At 48.2% G+C, this 26180-nt stretch overlaps 1 protein-coding gene across 4 annotated transcripts in view; it reads right to left on the reverse strand.

The window, feature by feature from the left end:
* PTAFR (platelet activating factor receptor) overlaps positions 1-22667 on the reverse strand; it is a 36971-nt gene extending 14304 nt beyond the window's left edge. The window contains exons 1-2 of one of the 4 annotated variants that reach the window (XM_021095662.1): positions 22573-22667; positions 21516-21583 (exon numbers count right to left, since the gene is read on the reverse strand). The gene's annotated coding sequence lies outside the window, so the exon portion shown is untranslated. Of the gene's footprint in view, positions 1-10190; positions 10233-11494; positions 12211-21515; positions 21584-22572 lie in introns of those variants that run through there. The other 3 variants (XM_013995926.2, XM_013995921.2, XM_021095663.1) reach the window with 3 other exon arrangements.

Raw genomic sequence — 26180 nt, forward strand, 5'->3', positions numbered from 1 at the left:
TGGAAACAAAGAGACTATTTCGGAGGCAAAAGATGATGGTGACATGAACCAGAAGGTAGCATTTCCAATTCCCCTCTCCAGACCCAATTCCCAGCACAACTTTGGCTAGAATAGGAGCTTGATAAACACTTGTCTAGTGAACAAACATCTAACAGCCACCAAGATGGACCTTTTGGAATTCCCTGGTGGCCTAGCTGGGGAATTCCCGTCATAGCTCAGTGGTTCAGCGAAACTGACTGGCATCCATGAGGACATGGCTTCAATCCCTGGCCTTGATCAGTGGGTTAAAGATCTGGCGTAGCTGTGAGCTGTGGTACAAGTCGCAGACGCGGCTCAGATCTTGTGTTGCTGTGGCTGTGGCGTAAGCCAGCAGCTACAGCTCTGATCTGACCTCTAGCCTGGGAAGCTCCATATGCCTCGGGAGCAGCCCTAAAAAAAAAAAAATCCAGTGTTGTCACTGCTATGGCACGGGTTCGATCCCTGGCCCAAGAACTTCTGCAGGCCTCAGGTGCAGCTGAAAAAAGAAGACTGACCCTTTTGTGAGAGCTGCGAGAGGGCTGATCCAGGAAGAAGTAGAGGTCTGATCTCTCCAATGATGTAAAAGCACCAATGACTGCCTGCTCCCCAGAGCAGCCTCCAAACAAGGCAGAGTGAACCCTCTACAACCTCACTCCTCCAGCTGTGGAGCTTGGACCAGCAGCAGCAGCAGCATCACTTGGGAGGCTCTTGGAAATGCAGAACCTACTAACTACTGCATTTGGAATGGATAAGCAGTGAGGTCCTGCTGTACAATACAGGGAACTACATCCAATCACTTGTGATGGAACATGATGGAGGATAATGTGAGAAAAAGAATGTATAATTGGGGCACTTTGCCGTACAGCAGAAATTGACAGAACATTGTAAATCAATTATATTTTTTTTAATTTTAAAATAAATTTTTAAAAAATTTTGAAATGCAGAACCTCAAACTCTACCCCAGACCTTCTGTATCAGAATCTGTAATGGAAGAAGAGTCCCAGGTGATTCACTTGCACATAGAAGTGTGAGCAGTGCTGGGCCTCAACACAGTGCTGGCCACATGCTTGCCTATTCTAACACCTTCTACGGCCCCCCCATGGCCCAGGACCAAGTGCAAGCCCCTTTCCCACCTTAACTCCCACCAGCCTCTACTGCCGCTTGCCCTCTACTCCAGCTACACCGAATTTGCTGCTTCTCTGAAAACTCTATTTCTCCTCAAACCTCTGTGCCTTGCACATACTGTGGCTCCTACTGAGAATGCATTTTGCCTATTGCTTTACCCAGAAAAATCTCACTCATCTTTTAAGATCTAATCTAAAGAGTGCTTTCTCTGGGACGCCTTCCCTGATTGCCCCAGGCAGAATGAGTAACCTTCTCTGGGTTGCCGTGGTACTGGGCACATCCCTCAGCAGAGCACTTGATACAGTATGTTGTAAATACTGATTTCTCTTTTTTTTTTTTTTGGCTGTGCAACCACCCGCGGCATATGGAGTTTCCCAGGCTAGGGGTCTAATCGGAGCTACAGCTGCCAGCCTACACCACAGCCACAGCAACACCAGATCCGAGCTGCGTCTGTGACCTACACTACAGCTCACAGCAACGCCAGATCCTTAACCCATTGAGAGAGGCCAGGGATTGAACCTGCGACCTCATGGTTCCTACCCGGGATTTGTTTCCACTACGCCATGATGGGAACTCCTATAAATACCGATTTCTGTGGCTGTTTCCTCACCAGGTTGAGAGCTTCTTGAGGGCAGGGACGAGACCCTTTTTAATCTCTTTATCCTTCATGTCAGATACTGGGGATGAATGAACAAATGAATGACCAGACCACTAACAATTACTCAGAGGGAACCGGCATGAAGCAAAGTTGACCAGTCTCTCTGGGGAAGCCATGGCGGGGTAGGGAGAAGGACTTTGGAGTCAGAAAGACCTGGATTCTTACCTGGCTCTGCCATTTACTTGCTATGTGACCTTGGGCAAGTGACTTCACCTCTCTGAGTCTCAATTTCTTCATCTGTAAAATCTTATAACCCTAACAATGGTTCCCAAGATAAGCATGCGAAGTGGCCACAAATGGCCAGGCCTTCATCTCACCAGTGGCCCAGGCACTTGGACCCAGGGAAGGGGACTATGGGTCCCCCGTGACCCCAGGGGTTGTAACTCACATACTGGCTTTCCTGCCAGCTCCAGACAGGGCATCAGGCTAATGCCAATAAAGCTCTCAGCAGGTCAGGAAGGCAATGAACATTTGGAAGGAGAAGGAGGAGGCGGCTCAAACCGCTTAACATGTGAGCTGGGCTCCCTGATGGATCAAGGCTGCGCAGCAGGCCCAGGCTTAGCACTTACGCTGGGTGGGCTAGGGGGTGGGCCAGGGGGCCATAAATATTCACAGAGACATGAGAATCCTGCCATCTGGATCTCCCACCCTCTGCCCTGCAGTGTTCAGTCCCAGCCCTGACTCTGACTCCAATTCCCATCCTGTCTGGAAACAATCCCAGTCCCTAATGGACCTGGAGAAAGGGCTAGACAGTCAGAGGGGAACGACCACTGAAATCTGGGCAGAAGGACATCTGAGTGACTGATTACTTTACCAGTGCGGACCACGGATTGGGAAGTTGGGTTTACCAGTCAGACTGGCCCCTAATATTTGCGGAGCTATTTGGGGTCATGAGCGCAACTGTGTAAATATTTATAAGCTATAAATCAGTTGCATTCGAGTTCAAGCCTATTTCAAGCACCAACAGCTCCTTGCAGCGTGGGGGTGTGGGAGGGGCATAGGCTGCAATGGGAACTCCCCCACCTGGATCCAAGGAGGAGGGCAGGACTGGAGGGGAGCCAGAGCCAGTCCTAAGTGCAGGGCACTGGGCATCATTTACTAATTAAATCTACAAACACTTCTTACTCATGATCCTATTTCTTCCTCAAATCAGACTTGCAAGGTGAGTTTTACAAAATGCCAATTTTTCCAAGATAGAAAATGAGGTCAGAGAGGGAAACAGACTTGTCTACAGTCACACAGCTGGGAAGTGGTGGATGAAATTTTGAACTTCAGGGTCTATCCCATCTCTCCCAAGCCAAGCTGTGACCCCTGCTGGAAGCAGACCACTCCCTGGGCAACTAACTCATCCATTCACAGACCTGTCCTATGGCCTGAGGCCAGGGGCTTCAGCGGCTGCGGTTTCCCAGGAAGAGATGCCTTTGACCTGGGGCCCTCCTTTTATCTTTGCCCCCCAAAGTTGGGAATTGAATGGAGCAAAGGGAGGCGAAGGGCTGCTCTATGTCCATCTCACTCCTGGAGGCAGCATTAAAACTGGAATCAAATCCTGGTTCAAACTCTAAATTCACCCCATGACTCTGAGTCTCTGATTCCTCATTGGTAAAATGAAGATTTTAAAGTGGGCCTAATGAGTTCCTGCTGTCATGCTATAGGATCAGTTGTGTCTCTGAATCACCAGGACAGAGGTTTGATCCCAGCCCAGCACAGTGGGTTAAAGGATCTGGGGTTGCTGCAGCGGTAGAATAGGTCGAAACAGTGGCTCAGATATGACCCCTGTACCAGGAACTCCATATGCTTCAGGTGGCCAAAAAAGAAAAAAAAAAATTTTTTTAGGGCCACACCCAAGGCATATGGAGGTTCCCAGGCTAGGGGTCGAATAGGAGTTGTAGCTGCTGGCCTTCACCACAGCCACAGCAATGCGAGATCCAAGCCATGTCTGCAACCTACACCACAGCTCACAGCAACACTGGATCCTTAACCCATTGACCAAAGCCAGGGTTTGAACCTGCATCCTCATGGATGCTAGTCAGATTCATTTCCCCTGAGCCATGATGGGAACTCCTGAAAAAAAAATTTAATAAATAAATAAAAACAAAATGGGCATAAAAGGAGTTCCCACTGTGGCACAGTAGGTTAAGAACCAGACTGCAACAGCTTGGGTTGCTGTGGAGGCACAAGTTTGATCTCTAGCCAGGCACGGCAGGTTAAAGGATCCAGTGTTTCCACAGCCACTGCATAGGTCACTGCTGCCACTTGGATTCAGCCCCTGGCCTGGAAACTTCTGTATGCTGCGGGTGGGCCATGAAAAAAAAAAAAGTGTGGGGGGGTGCTAAGAGAAAAGGAAATTAAGAAAATAATCCCACTTGCAACACCATCAAAAAGAATAAAATACTTAGGAATAAACTTAACCAAGGAAGCAAAAGACTTGTACACTGAAAACTACAAAACATTGCTGGAAGGAATTAAGACACAAATAAATGGAAAGAACTGCTGTGTTCATGGATTAGAAGACTTATTATTATTTAAATGTCCATAGTACCCAAAGTGATCTATAGATTCAATGCCCTATTAAAATCCCAAGGGAATTTTTTGTAGAAATAGAAAAAAAAAAAAATCCTAGAATTCATACGGAATCACAGAGCACCCTCAAGAGTCAAAACGACCTTGGAGTTCCCATGATAGCACAGCAGAAACAAATCCGACTAGGAACCATGAGGTTGCAGGTTCGATCCCTGGCCTCACTCAGTGGGTTAAGGATCCGGCTTTGCCATGAGCTGTGGTGTAGTTTGCAGACGCAGCTCAGATCTGGCATTGCTGTGGCTGTGGCGTAGGCCAGCAGCTGTAGCTCTGATTGGACCCCTAGCCTGGGAACCTCCATATGCTGCAGGTGCAACCCTAGAAAAGGCAAAAGACACACACAAAAGAAGAGTCAAAACAATCTTGAGAAAAAAGAGCAAAGCTGGAGGCCTCACACTTTCTGAATTCAAAACATATTGCAAAGTACAATAGTCAAACAGTTTGGTATTGGCATCAAGATAGACATGCAGACCAATGGAACAGAATAGAGAGCCCAGAAATGAATCCTCACGTATATGGTCAAGTGAGCTTTGACAAGAGTACCAAGACTACACAATGAGGAAAGGGCAGTCTCTTCAACAAACAGCATTTGGAAAACTGGATGTCCCCATGCAAAAGCATGAAAATGGACCCTTACCTTAAACCACATACAAAAATTAACTTGAAATGGATTAAAGTCCTAAACGTAAGACTGGAAACTATGTTGTAAAACAACTATCTTTTAATTTTTAAAAAAGATTTTAAAAAAGAGACTGGAAACTATAAAACTCCTAGAGGAAAACACAGAGGGAAAGCTTCATGACATTGGAATAGGCAATGATAACTGGGGTAGATAACAAAAGCATAGGTAACAAAAGAAAAAAAAAATAGACATTTGGAACAATATCAAACTTAAAACCTTCTGAATATCCAAGGAAACAACAGAGTAAAAGGCAACCGATAGGATTGTAGAAAATATTTGCAAATCATATATTGGATAAAGGGTTAATATCCAGAATATATAAAGAACTCTTTCAGCTTAATAACAACAAAAAGCAACGAAAAAATGGGCAAGGGGCTTAAATGGACATTTCTCCAAAGAAGAAATACAACAAGCATATGGAAAGCTGCTCAGCATTGATAATCAGGGAAATGCAAATCACCACAATGAGACATCACCTCACACCCATTAGGATGGCCTCAATTGTAATGGCAGGAAATAGTTAAGTGTTAGCAGGATGTGTACAGACTGGAACACTTGCGCCCTGTTGGTGGGAATATAAAAGGATGAAGCCACTAGGGAAAACTATACCGTCATTCTTCAAAAAATTAAAAACAGAACTACTATATAATCTAGAAATCTTACACCTGATTTTGAAATTGAAAACATCCCCCAAAATTGAAAACAGGATCTTGAAGAAGTATTTGTACTCCCATATTCACAGCAGCACTATTTACAATAGCCAGGAGGTAGAAGCAACCTGAATATCCATCAAGAGATGAACAAATAAACAAAATGTGGTGTATATATATAATGGAATACTATGCAGCCTTTAAAAGGAAGGGAATCCTGGAGTTCCCATCATGGCTCAGCAGAAATTAATCCATGAGGTTGTGGGTTCGATCCCCAGCCACGCTCAATGGCTTAAGGATCCGGCATTGCCGTGAGCTGTGGTGTAGGCCAGCAGCTACAGTTCTGATTTGACCCCTAGCCTGGGAACCTCCATATGCAGTGGGTGCAGCCCTAAAATGATGGAAGACCAAAAAAAAAATTCTGCCTCTGCCACATCCTGGCCTCATGACCGTGGTTGAGCATATCATTCTCAGAGCCTCAGGTCCTTTGCCTATAAACAGAGCTGAAAATATTTCAAACACATGTCTCCCTGCATGGTATGAAGATTCGATGAATAATGTATGGAAAGTTCTCAGCACAATCCCAGGTATTCATGGTCAACAGCTCTAAAAAGCTGTATCTACAGGAAATCCAGACAATCTGCTGATCAGATTAGGCCAAATGTCTCTCAAAATAACACCAGTGTCATTGCAACGATTCACATCAAGCTCCCAGCTTGAAGACACCCATATCAGGCTTCTTGATCTATCATTAACCCTGAAAGCTTCCAGGAACCCGTCATCTTCTTATGGCAGCTGGGGACAGTTGGCAAAATACTATCAGCCAATTTGTGCCCAAGACAATTTCACCTCCAGGAGCCTCTGTTTACTGGTCTTTATAAAAAAACCAAACCAAAACAAACAAACAAAAACGACACAACAAATAATAATATTGCCTACCTCCTAGGGTTATGGAAAGAATTAAATAGAAAATACCTGATCCATAAAAAGAGCTCAGTGAATATTGGCTACCATTAGTCTTACTTCTCTACCAAAGAAAGAGTTAGAGGTTGGTCCTGTGACGTAACACATTACACTGCATCATAATGGTTATTGATTTCTCTTTCCTTCTGGTCTGGGAACGCCCTGTGTACAGGGCCTCAGGTCTCTCTCTCTCTCTCTCTCTCTCTCTCACACACACACACACACACACACCGTCCCTCATCCACCACTTCCGACCTCTCTCGCACCAGCCTCAGCTTAGATTCCCAGCCCTTAGATTCCCAGGGGCCATTAAAACACCATAGTTTAATCATTTCCCTCTGTGCATCTTAGCATTTATAACATAGAAACAATACCAACATTGATCTCACGGTACAGCTCTGAGGTTGAAGGCAGTTAAAGCTCTAAAATGCTTGCATATCTTTGAGGCTCAATAAATGAGTTACCTCCTCTTCTGATCTCATCTGTTGCTTGACCTGTTGCCCTGGCCTTCCCGCACCAAGTCCCCTCATGGAATGGTTTCATTACCATTTGTCCAGGGAGCAGAGGGATATAAGGGATGTTTTTTGGCGGGGGTGGGGGGAGTTTTGTGGGGTTTTTTGTGGTTTGTGTGTGTGTGTGTTTGCTTTTTTTTTTTTTTTTTTTTTTGCTTTTTAGGGCTGCACCTACGGCATATGGAGGTTCCAAGGTGAGGGGTCCAATCAGTACAGCTGCTGGCCTATTCCACAGCCACAGCAATGCAGGATCTGAGCCGCATCTGTGACCTACACCACAGCTCATGGCAACGCCGGATCCTTAACCCACTGAGCGAGGCCAGGGATCAAACCTGCATCCTCATGGATCCTAGTTGGGTTGTTAACCGCCAAGCCACAAAGGGAAGTCCATGAAGGGCATTTTAAGGGAGCAAGTATCCTGATCTCTGCACTAGGCTCCTCATGGTTTCCGGAACAAGGAGGCTAGCATCACGCCGGATGCATTTATTGGCAGATGAGTGGAGCTCTTTGTCTGGGGAGAGGTCAGGGACAGGGTTTAGGGCCCCAGAGATGGGGTGGCCTGGGTGCCAGAGTTTCCCAACTTTCTTTCTCACACAGGGCCCACCTGATCCCAGGTATGTGTATTACACTGATGAAACTCAAGTCTTGGCTCAGCTGGCCAAGCACATTCCCATGGAATTGGAGGAGCTGGAGCCTGGTGTGAGCCTCCTTCTGACTCCCAGATACCAAGACAGTATCTGTCTGTGAGTCACCCTCCCCCTTCCTGGCCTCCTGGAAGTCAGCCAGGGCAGGGAGGAGGGAGCAAGGAGGCACTTCTTCCTCTGGGCTTCCCCAGAAAGGGCACAACCCCCGTTATGCCAGGAACCACTCTGACATCTTTTGGGCGTAGTCCAAGGGAAGATGATGGGTAAAGGGCACAGGTCCGGATCTGCACCCGGCTCTGCTCTTTCCTCGCTGATCTTTGGCCCTCAGCCTCTCGTTCTTTAGCTGCAAAATGGTGATAATAAAACTTTCCTCACAGGGTAGCGATAAGTAAAATGAAGCAATGTATACATGTGATTCTTGCTCAATAACTGTGGCTCCTCTCTCCCTCTCAGAAAACGTTTGTTGAATGAATGAATGATCAAACAAATCAGCTGTATACACAGGCAGCTACATGACCTTCTTTGGAAGCTACAGCCAAGGGTGGCCGAAGAGAAATCATAGGAATTGCAATCAGAGGATCTGAGCTCTGGCCTCAGCCACGCCACCTATCACCTTGAGTGAGTCTCTTCCCAGCTGTGAGCCTTGGGACCTTTGTTTACTCGATGCCCCCAACCCCAGCTTCAAACACTGTTGTGAAAAGGAAGATTGTTGGGAGTGATAAAGGGTTTGGGAAACTGGGACTTGGGAAATTGAAATGGACTTTATAGACTGTAAAGGGATCTGCACAAAGATGTGACTTTCTTCTCTCTTTGAGCCATGAGCTCAACTCCAAACTCAGGCCCTGATTGTCTCCCACTTGTTGAATTAAGGTGGGGAGGGACAGCTCAGTGGTGGTCCTCTCTCCTCTGTCTCCGTCTCTCTCTCTCTCTCTCTCTCTCTCACGCACACACACATACACACACAAATTGGCTCTGGATTCTCTTTGGCTGAAGACACATGGGAAGAAGGGTTACCAACCTCTCGGCTGGTTTTGTTGAAGAGCATGCTTCTGAGAAGTGTTGGGCTATACCAGGCTGGTTGTACTCCAGGCACACGAGGATTTAGCCAGAGCCAAATCCCCAATCTACCCCCACACAACCTCAAGCACACATGCGCACGCGCACATGAAGTTACCCCAGAGACCTCTCCCCTCCAGCCAGGCTGCAAAGGAACCAAGAGCAGCTGGTCAGAAACGGGGGTCCCAAGGTTTGCCTTTCTGGAAACAGGCTCCACTCTGAAGCCGGACACACTCTTCCGGGACCTGTCAGGAAGTGCTTCCTGGCTATAAGTCAGCTATTGCCCGCTCCTGGACTGACCTGTGGAGAGCAGGGGAGGCCAGTATGGGAAAGGAGGGGCTGCCCCGGGAAAAGAGAGGCACCCCCTTCCCCTCAACAAGGGCATGTTCACAGGCCTGGGATAGGGAGGAGGAGGTCTCTCCATAAAAGTCTCCCTATAGGAGTTCCCATAGTGGCACAGTGGTTAACGAATCCGACTAGGAACCATGAGGTTGAGGGTTCAATCCCTGGCTTTGCTCAGTGGGTTAAGGATCCAGCATTGCCCTGAGCAGTGGTGTAGATTGCAGATGCGGCTCGGATCCCACATTGCTGTGGCTGTAGTGTAGGCTGGTGGCTATAGCTCTGATTAGACCCCTAGCCTGGGAACTCCATATACCGCGGGAGCGGCCCTAAAAAAGGCAAAAAAAAAAAAAAAAAGTCTCCCTATAAAGGGATAAGTAGGATCCCAGCCTCTTATCACACACACACATACACACACACAAACACACACTGGCAGTCAGGAGCAGAAACTCAACCCTGGAGGCACATTTTGTCATTAGAGCCATACTGTGACTCTCTTATTCAAATCTTCATTGGGCAGATGAGGAAATTGAGGCCCAGAGGAGAGAAAGGATTAGGGCAAGGTGACAACAGTATTGAAGGCAGAGCTGGGCTCAGATGCTGAGCCTCTGGCTCGCTGTTCATCTTCTTCTAAGTACAACATCCTACTTTACCATTTACTATTCATTTCATATCGCAAGATTATATGACATGCCAAACTCTGAGCAAGGATGAGGCTGAGACAAGGAACAAAAAACTCCTCCTCCTTGAGGCAATGACGGTAAGAACTGTAGTGTTAGTATCAGCAGTAAGACACTGACTCCCGCTCTTGCAGCATCCTACAATTGACGAAGCATTTTCTCATCCTCTTAATTCACCCTCCCTATAAACCCACAGTTCTGTTTTGTTTTTTCCTCTTTTTTGGCTGCCCCATGGCATATGGAGTTCCCAGACCAGGGATCAGATAGGAGCCAAAGTTGGCCTTACCTATACCACAGCTGTAGCTACAGCAACGCTGGATCCTTTAACCCACTGTGCTGGGCCGGGGATGGAAACTGCGTCCTGGCACTGCAGAGATGCCACTGATCCTGTTGCACCACAGCAGGGACTCCACAAACCCACAATTTATTTTTTTTCTTTTTTTTATAGGGGAAAGAGCGAACGCAGTCCCCCACTACCACAAATTATGCAGTCGAGTTTCCCACATGTGGGGAAATCGCAGGGGTCAGCACATCCGAGGTGCAATGGATGAGCCTCGCCCTGGGAAAACCACCTACTCGATCATGGTATCTCCCCCGCCAGGTAAGTATACAAACCCACAATTTAAAGGAAGAAAGTGAGGATCCTGAGTGGCTCAAAGTCCCAGCTTATAAGCAAAAGCTGACACTAAAACCCAGTGCCCACCTCAGGCCCAGGGCTATCTCTTCACCTTTGGAGCCGACTTCTTTCCTTGGCTGGGTTGTTAGTACCTAAAAGCAAGGTGCTTTTGCTTCCCTAGCACCTCACCTCCCAACTCACACAAACACACACACACACACACAAAGCACTTGGAACACAGTTGCATATGCAGTCAGAACTAAATCAGAGCTGCCTGAGTGCTTGAGAAGAGGCTCTGCTGGTTCCCTCATTCTTTACAGTGAGCCAGTGTCGGGGCAGCAGCCACACCCTGCACATCTGGACCTCCTGCCCTTGACAGACAAGGTACCAGCCTGTGTTCTGTCCCTACCACCTCACGGGGGAAGCAGGTTTGGGGCCAGCCCTTTGTGCCAGCAACCTGAGTATCTTCATTAGCACCACCGCCACTGCCACCACCCCACAACTCCCAGGAAAACCCAGTATCTAGTGAATTCCTAAGTACCCAGCCCTGTACCAGACTTTTTACCTCTCCTGACCATCCTGCTTGGGAGATGACATTGTCCTCATTTGACAGTTTAGGAAACTGAGGTGCAGACCTGGGGGTGTGACATGGCCACAGTAGATGATAAAGTAGATGCCGATAAAGCAGATGCATCCAGCTCCCTGAGTTCTAGGTAGCACCCTCTCATCACCATCACCCACTCACAGGGAAGTCTGAGGTCACTTCAGTACGGCCTTGGCCTCAGAAAATCAGAGAAGGGAACAGTGAGACCCTGGGAACCTTTGGTCACTTGGACCCAAGGAAGATGCCAAACAAGCTCTTAAAAATAGAAGGACTTGTCTGCTTAGGCACAGTCTAGAGACATGAACTTGGCCTCCTGAGGATGTTTTCACATGCCTCCCCCTTGCCCGGCAGGGTGGGGACCCCTCCTTACCTGTCTAGAGGCAGCAGCTGCCACTGCGAGGTCTGAGTTTCTGTGTCCGCAGCCCCTGGCTCCGTGCTGCTGTCCGGAATTGCAGAAGTGAGGAAAGAGCACAGCACTGCCAAGTCACCCCCTGGAGGAAATGCTGTGACCCCAGCCCCCCCCAACAGATGCCACAGGAACCTCAGAGTTGTGTCACCCAGGCACCAGGCTCCGAGGGCTCTTGAAGAGCCAGGGGCACAGTGGGGTGTGGACAGTTGGCCACCCAGCAGGCTGAAGAGCTGGGAGGAGACAGAGAAGAGCAGAGAGGGAGAAAGAGGGGAGAGAGGTGTCCTCGAGAAAGAGAGAGAGGTGCAGAGTGAGGATGAGGAGAGAGGAGGTGTGGGTGAGAAAAGAGAATAAGAGTCAGGGGGAAACGAGAGCTGGAGGGAGAGAGACCCAGGGAGAGACAGACGGAGATAAACTCAGAGAGACAGCATGAGAGGAAGGAGGTGAGGATGAAAACCAAGAGCGTTACAGAGAGAAAGATGCGATTGACAGTGAGAGTGCCTGTGTGTGCATGTGTGTCTGTGCGTGTGTGTGTCTGTGCAGGAGGGTGAGAGCGAAAATGAAAGGGAGAAACAGAAGGAAGGAAGAGGCAGCTGGAATATAAAAGCATGAGAAGGGAGGAGCTCAGAAGAGCTGTTCTGGTCAGCGGCTCCCCTGGTGAGCAAGGAGCACCAAGCCCATGGAACCGATGGGGACAGAGCTATGCAGCGCTGGCACTGCAGAGGAGGAACGGTCATAAGACCCTGGGCGGGAATTTGGCAGTGATTGAGTTAGTAGGAATAAGTGGGGGTGAGTAGGTGTGGGCAACTGAGAGGGTGAACACAGGTGAGAGATGGGCCCAGTCCTTTTACCCACTCATTCATTCAGCCAATAAATGTTTACTGAGCCCCCTCTGGGCACGACAGTGACCACTAAGGAAGCAGGTCCCTCAGCGGTCAGCCAATCCAACAGCCTCCTACACAGGGCGGGAAGCAGGCCCAGATAGGACCAGGGCCCCACAGCAGGCAGGCGCAGAGCAGAGCTGCGAGTACAGGCTCCTGCTCCCCTTGCAGGGTCTGACCTCAGCCCCACCCTGGGTGTCTGGACTAGTTCCCTCCGGCTCCCTGGGACCTCACTGCTCTTCCTTGCCAAAGCCAAAAATAAGGAGTTGTGGCTCAGCAGTAATGAACCTGACTAGTAACCATGAGGATGGGGGTTCCATCCCTGGCCTTGCTCAATGGGTTAAGGATGTTGCCACGAGCTGTGGTGTAGGTCACAGATGCAGCTCTGATTCAACCCCTAGCCTGGGAACTTCCATATGCCCCAGGTACAGCCCTAAAAAGAAAAAAAAAAAAAAAAAAAAAAAAAAAAAAGCCAAAAATGGTTCTCAAAGGACAAACTACCCTTAACATGTCCTGAAAAACTAGAGCCAAATATCTGCCCCCTCTCCCAGCTCCACCCATCACACACAGGCTGACACACTCAGACCACTTATGCACATGACTTTTGCATGCTCACGCACACTCAGTACACACCATCATGCAGAGACACGCAGTCACAACTGCATGCCCTCACTCACCTGCACGCCCTCACTCACCTGCACACTCGCAAGCTCAAGTGCTACAACCGTCACCCCCTCACTCATACCTGCCCAGGGTCACATCCTTCCTCCTGCTCATTCATACACTCTTCTCAGATCCCAACATGTGGCTCGAGCCTCCTGGAAGGGACTTTGAAAAGGCCCAGGGTGGTCCTTCCCCTCATCTCCCTTGGAGGTCTTTTGAGACTTGAGCCCCTTGAGATCCGAGAGAACATGGTGGTCCGTTCATCACATTTAACCTTCGTGCAAACCGGCCACCTGAGCCGATGCCCTAGCTCTGCTCCCCAACCCAAAGCCTCTTTCCCCAAAGTGGCTTCACCTTCGGGACATGGCGGGACCTTGACCACAGACCTGAGGACACCTGGCTCAACTTCAGGCTCACACCAGATTGTTTGTTTGGTTTTCATTTTTGGCTGCCCCGCGGCATATGGAGTTCCTGGGCCAGGGATCATATCCGAGCCACAGTTTCAACCTAAGCCACAGCTGCAACAATGCCAGGTCCTTAACCCACTGTATCAGGCCAAGGCTTGAAATTTTGACCCAGCACTCCCAAGACACCGCTGATCCTGTTGTACCACAGCAGGACTCCTCACGCCTGCTTTTCATTCGTCCCTTACGTACGTGCAGGAAGCAGTTATATATATAGTTCGGCACCTCTTTGAGATTATCGATAAGCAGGGCAGGTAGTCAGGCATTATTATCTACATTTTACAGATGAGGAAACTGAGGTTGAGTGCCCCCTCTCACGCCCACATCCATTCTGTTAGCAACTCCGTCGGTTCTACTTTAAAATATATCCAAGTCTGAATCTAGTCAAGCCTTTAGATCCAACCTTCAGTTTGCAGGAAACACAGATGACAGAGGAACAAATGAAAGAACTTTTCAAGAAAGTGATGAGCAATATCCAGAGTGCAAGACAAGGACATTTCGACAGGACGACGGATCCAGTTCCTTCAACAGATCAATCACATGGGGGAGAAGTGGGGAAGGGATTGTAATCTAGGAATCTCTAGATAAAGAGAGATGTAAGAGATGAAAATTAAACGCAACCTGTGTGGCACCTGGATCAATCAAATCAGCTGTAAAAAGGCATATGTGTCAGTCAGGGTCCTGGAAACGTGAGCAATCTGAGGATGGAGGAACTCCTTAAAGAGATGTGGGCAGGGCCAGAGGACCAAAAGGAACAACGAAGTAGGCCAACACTGCCAAGAATGGGATGTCCTTTTCATCTGGGGCTGAGGAGAGGGAGCAGTTACTGGAACCCAAAGAGGGTAGCCATCTGGAGAGGGCTGCCTGGCAAGAGCTGTGACCTTAGGTAGGAAATTGCAGCTGATCCTCCATGACCAGGCAGAGAGGGAACCAGGAAATAAATACCCACATCTCTCTCTTCCTCTACCCTCTAATGTCTTACCAGTTCCTCCCACTGGCTGAGCCCAACCAGAGGAAGGGGAGATGGATAATGCAGTCCAGACAGATCAGTGCCCAGTGAGCACAGAGTACCCCCTGGAGAAGGGTGGAGAGTGGATCTGGAGGGGAGACAGTTTTCCTGGACAGACATTGGAGAAAGTGAGGGAGAATTTATTATGGACAGGCTTTGAGATGGTTCTAAGGAATTTTACTAGGTTAATTACCTAAATTAATTGTACTAGGTGATAATAGTGGTGTGGTTATATAAGAAAATGTTCATATATAGAGAAATATTTAGGGATGAAATTGCAGGGAACTGCTTTAAAATATTACAGTAAACTAAGGAGAGAGAGGAGAAAGAGAAGGGAGGAGAAATGAACGATTGAAGGAAGAAAGAGAGAGGCAAAATACTGAATCTAGGGAACAGGTATTGCATAGGCTGAAAAATGGCCCTCAAAAATATCAGGTCCCAGGAGTTCCTGTCACAGCTCAGTGGTAACGAACCTGACTAGAATCCACAAGAACGCAGTCTCAATCCCTGGCCTCCCTCAGTGGGTTAAGGATTCGATGCTGCCATGAGCTGTGGTGTAGGTTGCAGACGTGGCTCAAATCTGGCGTTGCTGTGGCTGTGGCATGGGCTGGCAGATGTGGCTCTGATTCAACCCCTAGACTGGGAACTTCCATATGCTACAGGTGAGACATTAAAAAGAAAAAAAAAAAGTTGATATGATATTGGAATTCTGGCCTCCAGAAGTGTTAAGAAAATAGATGTGTGTTGTTTTAAGCTGTCAAGCTTGTGGTCATTTGTTACAGGAGCTATAGGAAACTAATACCAGGATTTATAATACTGTTCCCTCTGTTTTTTGTGTGTTTGGAAACTTTTCTGATGAAATTGCACGTGCTCAATTCACAACACTACCTATGTAATAGTCTTGCTAAGTAAAGAGAAACAGAATCTGCAAGTTAAGCTACCAGTTTACAGGAAATGTAGAAGAGGAACAGATCATAGGAATACACTCAGCAAACTCAGACCAGAGTAAATGCACAGAACAAACAAACTGGTTCCTTCAAAAAATAAATTATAAGGGAGGAAGATGATGATGGAAGAACCTACAGATTAAATGAGAATTAAGAGGCACAGCCACCCAATTGTTATGTAGGGGCCTTTTTTGGATCCCGACCTGACCTCATCCCTGACTTCTTACCCTCCGATGCCCGTTCTAGTCACACCAGCTCTCCTGTTCTCCCGCAACACACCAGACATGCTCCTGCCTCAAGCTTCTCCACCTGCTGTCCTCTCTGCCTGGAACACTCTTCCCCAGACACCCAGGGTTCAGGTCTTGACTCAAAGCTATTTTCTCAGTGCCATCTTTCCTAATAATCCAAACAAACTGCAGCTATCTCCTGACATGACCCAGGCCCCTACCTTGCTTGATATTTCTCCACAGCAAATATCACTACCTTGTGATATTCGTTATTACATCTGATATACCACACATTTTATTTTCTTGCTTTGCTCATTATCTGTTCCTTGAGAGCAGGGATTTGTTTGTTGACTACTGTATCCCACTACCTGGAACACTGTCCAGCACATTGTAGGCGCCCGTTGATAAAGGTTTTTTTATTATTATTATTGTTATTTGTCTTTTTCCCTTTTCTAGGGCTGCTCCCGCGGCATATGGAGGTTCCCAGGCTAGGTATCTAATCAGAGCTGTAGCCACCGGCCTACACCACAGCTCACGGTAACGCCGGATCCTTAACCCACTGAGCAAGGCCAGGGGTCGAACCCTCAACCTCATGGTTCCTAGTCGGATTCGTTAACCACTGCACCACGACGGGAACTCTGATAAAGTTTATTGAATGAATGAGTGAGGTTAGAAGAAAGGAAGTGACTTATCCAAGATAACAAAGCCGGTAGGTGGCAGAACCGGAATTAGGGTCCAGATGCCCTAAACGCTAGTTCAGTCCTGCACAGCTGTTATAAAGGCTTTGGTAAATTTCAGCCCTGGAGCTGTCCTTCACTCAGAGGGACGTGGATGCTTCACTTCTGTGATCGGTCCTTTTCTCATCTATAAATAGAGGGTAATTCAGGAGGAGGAGTATCAGAGAGTAAAGAGCGTGGGTTTAGGATCAAAGAGACTCGAATTCAAATCTCGACTGCCACCAATGCTCTGTGTGAATCTGGAAAAGCCAATTTACCTCTTCAAGCCTCAGTTTCATAATCTGCAGACTGTGACTACCATAAGTACGTCATTCTGTTGGGAGGAATGTGAGGCCCCAAAAGGTTATGAAGATTGGAGAGGAAAAGCAAAACTGTCACCTTCACTTGCAATATGATTGTTTACATAGAAAAATGAAAGCAATTCCATGGACAAATTATTAGAACCAGTAAAAGACTTCAAGATTTCTTGTTTGTTCGTTTAATGGAAGTTCCCAGGGCTAGGAGTCGAATTGGAACTAAAGCTGCTGGCCTACGCCACAGCCACAGCCACACTGGATCCAAGCCACATCGGTGACCTACGCTGCAGCTTGGGGCAATGCCGGATCCTTAACCACTGAGTGAAGCCAGGGATTGAACTAGAATCTTCACAGATGCTATGTCAGGTTCTTAACCTGCTGAGCCACAACAGGAACTCCAAGATTTCTGACTATAAAATCAATGTATAGGAGTTCCCACTGTGGCGCAGTGGTTAATGAATCCAACTAGAAACCATGAGGTTGCGGGTTCGATCCCTGCCCTTCCTCAGTGGGTTAAGGATCTGGCGTTGCTGTGAGCTGTGGTGTAGGTCACAGACACAGCTCGTATCCTGCGTTGCTGTGGCTCTGTCGAAGGCTGGCGGCTATAGCTCCAATTAGACCCCTAGCCTACTGTGGCATATGGGAACCTCCATATGCCGCAGGTGCAGCCCTGGAAAAAGACAAAAAGACTAAAAATAACTAAATAAATAAAATCAATGTATAAAAAATCAATCATCTTCCTATAAACAAGAAATAAACAGAAAATGTCATTTTAAAGACACAATTTACAATACCAAGAAAACTATTTTGGCAAATTTTTTTTTCCAAAGATGTGCAAAGTCTTGATGGAGGAAACTATAAAATCATTGAAAAATAATTAAGGAGTTCCCACTGTGGCACGAGGTCAGTGGTGTCTTGGGAGCACTGGGATGAAAGCTCAATCCCTGGCCCTGTAGAGTGGGTTAAGGATCTGGTGTTGCCGCAGCGGTCACAACTGTGGCTCAGATCTGATCCCTGGCCTGGGCACTCCATATGCTGCTAGGTGGCCAAAAAAGAAAAAGAAAGAAAAGTAATTAAAGAACTAGATAAATGGGTAGATGTAATATATTCATGCATGAGACTGTCAATATCATAAAGGTACAAATTCTCGCCAATTTAATCTATAAATTCAGTGCCAGTCCAATCAAAATCCCAATAGAGGTGTTCCCATCGCTCAGCGGTTAGCGAACCCAACCAGCATCCATGAGGATGCAGGTTTGATCCCTAGCCTCGCTCAGTGGGTTAAGGATCCAGCGTTGCTGTGAGCTATGGTGTAGGTCACAGACATGGCTCGGATCTGGTGTTGCTGTGGCTCTGGCATAGGGCAGTGGCTACAGCTCCGACTAGACCCCTAGCCTGGGAACCTCCATGTGCCGTGGGTGCGGCCCTAAAAAGACAAAAAATCAAACAAAAAAATTCCAGCTGGTGTAAAGACCTAACTATGAAAAGTGAAATAGAAAAAAATTGGGGGAGAAAATAGAGGACAAAATCTTTACAATCTAAGCATCAGGGAAATTTTCTTAAATTAAGACACAGAAATTGTAAGTAACAAAGAAAAGTTGGATAAATAATACCATATAAATTTTAAATCGTATACATTGGAAGTTCCCTGGTGGTCTAGTGGTTAGGACTTGATGCTTTCACCACTGTGGCCCAAGTTCAGTTTCTGGTCTGGGAACTAAGATCTCACATCAAGCCCCTGCATGCCTTAGCCAAAAAAAAAGAACTGTGTGCATCAAAAGATACTTGAGTTTTTAGGGAGTTCCTGATGTGGCACAGTGGGTTAAGGATCTGCAGCCGCTCCAGTCCTGCACTGGGTTAAGGATCCAGGATTGTCACTTCAGTGGCTCAGGTCTCTGCTATGGCATGGGTTTCATCCCTGGCCTGTGAAATTCCACATGTCTTGAGTGTGGCTGAAAAAACAGAAAAACAGATACAGAAAGAAGTAGCCAATTTACAAAAGAAAAAGCCTGAAGGCCAAGAAACAAAAATCCGGGCAACATTTCAGAAAATCAAGGGTTCCAGTTAAAACAGCCAATCACTAGACTGGAAAAAAATGAAAGTCTGCCAGTTCCAAGTACTAGGAAGGATGTAGAACAATGGAAACTCTCATCGCACTGCTAAAAAGAGACTACAAATGCACCACCATTTTCAAAGTTAATTCCAATAAAGTTGAAAATGTGCATTCTTCTTAGGTACACACTGGAAATACTAATATTTGTATGTTTCAGAATCCCTGGTGGCCTAGTGGTTAAGGACTCTGCATTGTCACTGCTGTGGCTTAGGTTCAGTCCCTGGCCTGGAAACTTTTGCATGCTGTAGACAGGCAAGAAAAAGAAAAGAGGGGTTGGGGGAGTTTCCATTGTGGCTCAGCAGAAACAATCCAACTAGCATCCATGAGGTTGTGGGTTCAATCCCTGGCCTCGCTCAGTGGGTTAAGAATCCAGCATTGCCATGAGCTGTGGTATAGGTCGAAGATGCAGCTCAGATCCTGCATTGCTGTAGCTGTGGTTTAGACTGGAAGCTGCAGCTCCAATTTGACCCCTAGCCTGGGAACCTCCGTATGCTGAGGGTGCAGCCGTAAAGGTGCGGCCCTAAAAAGCCAAAAAAAAAAAAAAAAAAAGTAAAAAGTATATACCTACAACATAATCCTGTACATATGTTAAAATGAACAGAGCTACATGTAATTATATAGACAGTAAACATAATGCTAAACTAAAAAAGCAAGTTTCAGGAGGATAAATATAGCATGATATTTTTAAATACGATTAAAATTTTTAAATATTATTATTATTGGTAGACACAATACATAGGCATCAATATGTAACGACAAAGATTTGGATCATGATTAATTACCTCTGGAGAGACAGGGAGGGAACAGGATTAGTGAGGATACACGGGAGACTTCTATTATATCTGTAATATTCTACTTCACTCAGAGCAGGTGCATTGGAATTTATAATACATTTTTATATATGTAAAACCTGAGCCTGAGATTTGGCAAGATAATTTGGAGAATGAGAAGTCAAGAAAGTGCCACATCATAGATCAAGATTTGCTATAAAGCAGTTCCCACAGTGGCTCAGCAGAAACGAATCCAACTAGTATCCATGAAGATGAAGGTTTGAACCCTGGCCCGAATTTCCATGAGCTGTGGTGTAGGTCACAGATGCGGCTTGGATCCTGCATTGCTGCAGCTGTGGCTTAGGCCAGCAGCTACAGCTCCGATTCAACCCCTAGCCTGGGAACCTCCACATGCTTTGGGTGTGGCCCTAAAAAGACAAAAATAAAAATAAAAAAATTTTTTTAATTAGAAAAAAAGATTTACTGTAAAGTCACAGTAATTAAGATAGGATGGTGAGGAGTTCCCCGGTGGCCTATCAGGTTGAGGATCCAGCACCACCATAGCTCAGGTCTCCAATGTGGCACAGGTTCGATCCCTGGCCCAGGAAGTTCTGCATGCCATGGGCACTACCAAAAAAAAAGATAGGATGGTATAAGCACAAGAATAGCCAAACAGTGCGAATGAACAGAATAGAAAAAGAATCACTGGAGGAGGGGGATTACTACAAAAGCACAGACCTCAGAGCCCCCAAGTCACTCGGGCAGCAGCTTCATTCTGACAGCCGAGACTGAGGTGGCCCTGATGCTCAGCTATCCTAAATCCTCTCTTAATCCTCCTCCTCAAAACCTCAGTTTCTCTCTCTGACTCTCTCTCTTTCTCATTTCCTTTTCCTCCCTCAGATTCTAGGGATCAGAATCCCAAATCTGCCACTTAACAACGGGGGCCCCTGGAGCCTCAGATTCTTCCTCTGTAAAGCAGGGATGACACCTCCAACCTTACCAGGGAATTAGGTCTAAGGACAGTGCCAGCGGCTCCTCCTCATTCTCCTCCCCTCTCCTTCACGTCCTCTGGTTCGGGCTGAGTCCCACCTGCCTCCCGTCTCCAGCCTGGGCACACCTGAGACAGCAAAGTGAGAAGCTCTCCCCTTCCTGGGCTGGATCCTGAAAGGAAGCCTCAGGAGTGTGGTGGGGCCCCCAGGGGGTATGAGATTGGGGACAGAAAATCCAGGTCCAGGGGACTCAGGGCAGGGGGTCTCCCTGAGGATTTAGGGCAAAAGAGGATTTAGGTTGGAAGGAGCCCTAGACTCTCCAGCCCGCCCCTCACCTGGGCAGACAGGCAACTGCCTGTGTGTCCAGGCAGGGGGAGGGGACAGGATGCCCCCAGAGCCTGCACACTGCACTTGGAAGCTCGGTAGTTTTCTTTTTCTTTTTTTTTTTTTTTTTCTTTTTTAGGGCTGCACACGTGGCATATGGAGGTTCCCAGATCGAATCCGATCTGCAGCATAGCCACAGCAACTTGGGATCCAAGTCATATCTGCGACCTACACCACAGTTCACGGCTACGCCGGATCCTTAACCCACTGAGAGAGGCCAGGGATCAAACATGCGTCCTCATGGATGCTAGTTGGGGTTGTTACCGCTGAGCCACTTGGAAGCCTGGAATGCTTACTGCTAGAGTTCCCTGTGGCAGTTGTTACAAGAGAGACCTCCAAGGGGTAATCCAGGTCCCTCCAGAGAGCGAGACTAAGGATCAGAGAGCGTCTTTTCACCAGGCATTCTTTTACATCTACTGAATCTTTAACTTGTTCATTGGTTACCTCTTTAAAAAAATAAAATATTAATAAATAAATAAGAGATGGAATCTGAGGTCAGACTTACCTAGGTCTAAATCCCACTGCTCTCTCCTGGCTGTGGCATATCAGGCAAGTTTGTTAACCTCTCTGAGCCTGTATCGAAACAGCTCTATTTTATAGTTGTAAAATGACTCATAAAATGTATCATATAATAAAATAAGGCTTACAAAAGCATTGAGCTTGATGTCTGACCCACGGCAGCCATGTGATGTGTAGTTAGCTTTTTTATTATTATTATCAGCTTTTGTGGAGTCCCAGAGCCATTAGAAATCAGCACTCAGACAGCTAGGAGAGGGGACCCTCCCTCTGTGATGTGGCCAGGACCCCCAGCTCTGCTCCTGGCTGACCCCCCATGCACAAGCAGGATCCAGAGGGAAGGGTGAGAAGTGGGGATGGTGCCACTGACTGGGTCCCAGCCCCTGCCCAGGCTGAGTACCACCCAAGGGTCCTGGGGACGTGTGTATGTGTGTGTGTGTGTGTGTGTGTGTGTGTGTGCGCGCGTGTGTGTGTGTGTGTGTGTGTGTGTGTAGACATATGTTAGTGTGTCTTTGTAGAGTAGGTTTGTTTGCTGTGAGTGGAGGGTCTTCATGCCTGTGCCTGTTGTGTCCTGCAAGGGTTCATGTGGTATGTGTTTCAACACTATTGTACACGTTGTTTGTCTGTAAAGATGTGTGTTTCGTCCTGTGGGTAACAATATCCATCCCATGAAGGGATATTGTGTCAACTGTGACACATGTGTATTGTAGGTAGTGCGGGCTCATGGGTTGGATCAGTGGAGGTCAAGCTCTGTTGTACAATGGGGAAGGGCTGTGAACCATGAACTGTGTTTGTGGGAGATGTGTGAAGGAACGCCAGGTCTGTCGGTGACCATATGTGTTAACTGTGAGGGGTGAACGGATGTGTGCTGTGTCTGTGAGAGAGGAAAGGGGTTGTGTGTATGCGAGGAGGTGCTGATGGGAGGGAATCAGGCATAACCGAGCTCTGCGCACCCCTCCAGAGCCGGACCAGCCCCAAGGATCCTGCAGAGCAGCCAGACAAAGCAGCCGAACCTGGCCTTCTCACCCAGGCCGCTAGCCTCTTACCTGAGAAATTGCAGGGACAGTGGTCCAGGAGGTGACAAAGAGGCTGAGGTCGGGGCCGCTGAGAGCATGTTTCCTGGATGGTTCCTTCGGAGAACTCAGGAAGTGGGGCTGGGAATGGGGAGGAGGCAGAAGGCAGAAGGCAGGCCCAGACCCAGGTGTGTGACTCACTTCAGCTCCAATCCCCGGTGAGCAGTGACGGATAAAGAACTAGGGGAGGGCTGCCTGCAGGGTGGGCCAGGCACCAGGCCAGGAAGCCAGCTCCTTGGGTGGGGCCCCAAACACAAGATCACCAGGAATACTCACATCCAGCAGGGAGTGTCTCTCTCTCTCTCTCTGCACGTTAGCTCGGCCAGTAACACAGGGCTGATCCATCCAAGGCAAAGCCCCTCTGAGAGGAAGGGCTGGGCCTGGGCTGGCAGAGGAGGGAGGAGTGGGTCCCTGGTCTGAGGGAAAAAGGGCCCTGACCTAGGGAAGGTCCCAGCCCTGTCCTCAGGAGCCCCCAGTCTAGAGAGATGGGAAAGGGACACAGCCCTATCAGGAGCCTGAGCATCTGGGGATGCTGTCCCAACTCCAGTGAGCTCCATGCTGCTGGACAAGACCCAAAGCTGGGAGTTCCCATGGTGGCTCAGCAGGTTAAGACCCTAACTAGTATCCAGGAGGATGCAGGTTTGATCCCTGGCCTCACTCAGTGGGTTAATAAGGATCTGGCATTGCCATGAGCTGTGGTGTAAGTTGAAGATGTGACTTGGATCCCGCGTTGCTGTGGCTATGATGTAGGCCAGCAGCTGTAGCTCCAATTCGATCCCTAGCCTGGGAACTTCCATATGCCATGGGTGTGGCTCTAAAACAAACAAACAAACAAAAAACCCAAAGCAGCTTTCAGAAGATTCCCATCTGAGGGGACACACAGCCAGTCTTGCCCACAGGAAGCTTCTGCCCCATGGGTATGAGATAGCCTGTCCTGCCCACAATTGCCCCCAACCAAGGAGGAGCCTGTCTTGAGGGATAAGAAGTCTATTAGGAAAGAGAAAATTCTGGCTCTGGAAGCCAGCCCCTTGTGAGGGGAGATACAGCATCCCGGCCCTCAGGAGCCCCCTGTCTGAGGGAGAGGACAGCCCACTCTGACGAGTGCCCACTCTGACCATGGCGAAGCACCATAGTTCTCTCAAAGCCTAGGACAGTGCCTGGGCTCCAGCTTCGTGGGTTCTGGGCTGAGAGCTACTCCTTGTCTCCACCTCCCCCCACCACCCGACCTCCAGGACATAGCGAATTGGGCTTAGCAGGAAACAGAGAAAAGCAAGCTGGGCCCTGACATAGGTGGACATTCTCAAATACCAGCTCTAAGAACCCACAAGACCGAGGTCTGACCACCGCCTCTGATCTTCAGCTAGAGCGCGCCATTGAGCATCTTGGAGCCTCGGGTTCATTTCCGGGTCAGAAACAGGCGCTCATACTCCCTCCGTTATGCCTGGCGTGACATCGGCGCATATTAGGAACTCAGTAAGTGAAAATCGCTCTATTTACCCAAATTCCTACCTCCTGTTCCAGAAGTGGGGGTCAAATTCTTTCTCCATATGAGACTCAGTTGGAGAACTTGTTTAAAATGTGCATTTAAAAAAAAAAAAAGTAGTTCCCCTTGCCACTCAGCGGTAATGAACCCAACTAGTATCCATGAGAACTTGGTTTAGATCCCTGGCCCCACTGAGTGGGTGAAGGACCCGGCGTTGCCATGAGCAGCGGTGTAGGTCGCAGACGCAGCTTGGATCCCGAGTTGCGATGGCTGTGGCGTAGGCAGGCAGCTGCAGCTCTGATTCAACCTCTAGCCTAGGAACCGCCATACGCTGCGGGTGTGCCCCACCCCTCCCCCCCCCAAAAAAAACGGGTTCTCAGATTCCACTCCAAGTGACAATCAGTGCTGGTGATAGGGCCCAGGAAGTGAATAAGCACCAGGTGATTCCAAGGTAGGAGGCCCATGTTGCAGAGCAGACTTGGAGGGAGGCCAGAGGAAGCCAGGGACTGGGCAAAGGGAAGCCCATTACCTAAAGGCTCCTTAGCTACGCTCACCTGCCCTGAGTCACAAGTGAAGGGTGAGGATTTGGGCATCTCTGGTAGAATTCCAAGCTCTACCCAGCCCATTCGTGCCTGCCTGATGTTCCAGAGCTGGCTGGGTTAACCCAGGACCTTGTTAAAGATGCAGACATCTGTCTCTTCCAGCCTGAATCCTAAATCAGAACCTTCAGAGACCAGAGAAATGTTTTTCTACAAGTTTCCCAAATGTCCTCAATCTTCTGCTCTTCCACCCAGTTCTTGGAGCAGGAACCACCCTGCTGGAGGAGAAGCAGGGAGGGAGAAATACCCACTCTGTACCCTGCTAAGGGTTTCCCTCATCCCCTTAACCCTCAGGGAAACGGATTTAAGAAATAAGGAAGCTGAGGCTCAGAGAAGTTTCAAGACTCCAGACTGCCTGACGCCAAAGGCCTGTTGACTCCATTTGCAAGGTTTGTTCTTTGTACAATAAACGGAATCTCACTTGGGTTCACAGAACAGGGACAAAGGAGGTATTTTTACCCTCATTTTACCAAAGAAGAGGCAGCTAAAACCCAGAGAGGCAAAATGACTCACCAGGACTACAAAGCTAGCAAGGGGCAGAGCAGGCGCTCTGTGAGGGGACTCCGAGCCTCTTCTGAGCTCTTTCCTGGACACTCAGGGCTGGAAGTCCCCATTGGTCCCAGATCTGAGGATGAGAAGTGCACACGGGAGTTCCCGTCGTGGCACAGTGGTTAACGAATCTGACTAGGAACCATGAGGTTGCGGGTTCGATCCCTGGCCTTGCTCAGTGGGTTAAGGATGTGGCGTTGCCATGAGCTGTGGTATAGGTCGCAGACGCGGCTCGGATCCCGTGTTGCTGTGGCTCTGGCTCTGGCCAGTGGTTACACATCAGATTAGACCCCTAGCCTGGGAACCTCCATAAGCTGCGGGAGCGGCCCTAGAAAAGACAAAAAGACAGGAAAAGGAAAAAAAAAAGAAGGGTGCATGACCTCCAGCAAGGGGGCAGATGAAACAGAAGAGCTAGGATGGATAGAGGGTGGGGAGAAAATGGGGAGGGGCAAACCCTGCCTCACTTGCGGTTCCACCCAGCATAGGCCCGGACTCATCCGCAGCCTCCCACGCACACATGCACCCTCACGGCTCCACCAGCCCGAAAGAGGACCCAGAAATGGGGGCCCAGCTGTAACCACTGAGAGGCCACAGCCATCCACAGGGGAAGGGAGGAAGGGGTGGTTGAGGGGGTTAGGGGGGCGTCTGCACAGTCAAAGGCAATGACTGATGCTTTTGGGATTTATAACCTCATTTTCAAGGGTCCAGTTCCCACTATACATGTGAGGAAGCTGAGGCTGAATTGAGGTCACTGGCCCAAATGACAGGATTCTTTTTTTTTTTTTTTTTTTTTTTTTTTTGGCTTTTTAGAGTCCCACTTGCATCATATGGAGGATCCCAGGCTAGGGGTCAAATTGGAGCTATAGCTGCCAGCCTATACCACACCCACACCAACTCAGGATCCAAGCCGCCATCTGCAACCTACACCACAGCTCACAGCAACGCTGGAT

Source organism: Sus scrofa, chromosome 6, assembly GCF_000003025.6.
Source record: "Sus scrofa isolate TJ Tabasco breed Duroc chromosome 6, Sscrofa11.1, whole genome shotgun sequence".
NCBI classification, from domain to species: domain Eukaryota; kingdom Metazoa; phylum Chordata; class Mammalia; order Artiodactyla; family Suidae; genus Sus; species Sus scrofa.